The sequence below is a fragment of the Bos indicus genome, chromosome X, assembly GCF_029378745.1.
Source record: "Bos indicus isolate NIAB-ARS_2022 breed Sahiwal x Tharparkar chromosome X, NIAB-ARS_B.indTharparkar_mat_pri_1.0, whole genome shotgun sequence".
In the NCBI taxonomy this organism is placed as follows: Eukaryota; Metazoa; Chordata; class Mammalia; order Artiodactyla; family Bovidae; genus Bos; species Bos indicus.
Genome location: NC_091789.1, coordinates 93,352,823 through 93,353,336, shown reverse-complemented (window position 1 = coordinate 93,353,336; position 514 = coordinate 93,352,823). Strand labels below are relative to the sequence as shown.

Genomic DNA, 514 nt, shown 5'->3' with positions numbered 1-514 from the left:
GCTATGGCAGTCTTGTTAAACACAGTATTTTGACTAGAAACCAACAGGAATCTAAATACAAAAGAAGCTGTAAAAAAGTATTGACCTCTAGTTGATAGATTTGTTTTTCATAGTTTATGGGTAAGCAATCCTGGAGTTAATGTGCATTATGATTACACAAATAAGTAAATTTATTGTGGACAGTGGGAGATAGGTTTCTTTCTGTTGGAGAAGAATATGAGTGCTCGCTTCAGCAGCACATATACTAAAACTGGAACGATACAGAGAAGATTAGCATGGACATTTGAATCAGTTCTAATGAGGTGGATGAAACTGGAGCCTATTATACAGAGTGAAGTAAGCCAGAAAGAAAAACACCAATACAGTATACTAATGCATATATATGGAATTTAGAAAGATGGTAACGACAACCCTGTATGCAAGACAGCAAAAGAGACACAGAGGTATAGAACAGTCTTTTGGACTCTGTGGGAGAGGGAGAGGGTGGGATGATTTGGGAGAATGGCGGTAAAAC

The 514-nt window shown here is 37.5% G+C and overlaps 1 pseudogene; it reads left to right on the top strand.

The window, feature by feature from the left end:
* The first annotated feature begins 220 nt into the window (after positions 1–220).
* Positions 221–279, top strand: LOC139181788 (U6 spliceosomal RNA; annotated as a pseudogene).
* The last annotated feature ends 235 nt before the right edge of the window (positions 280–514 follow it).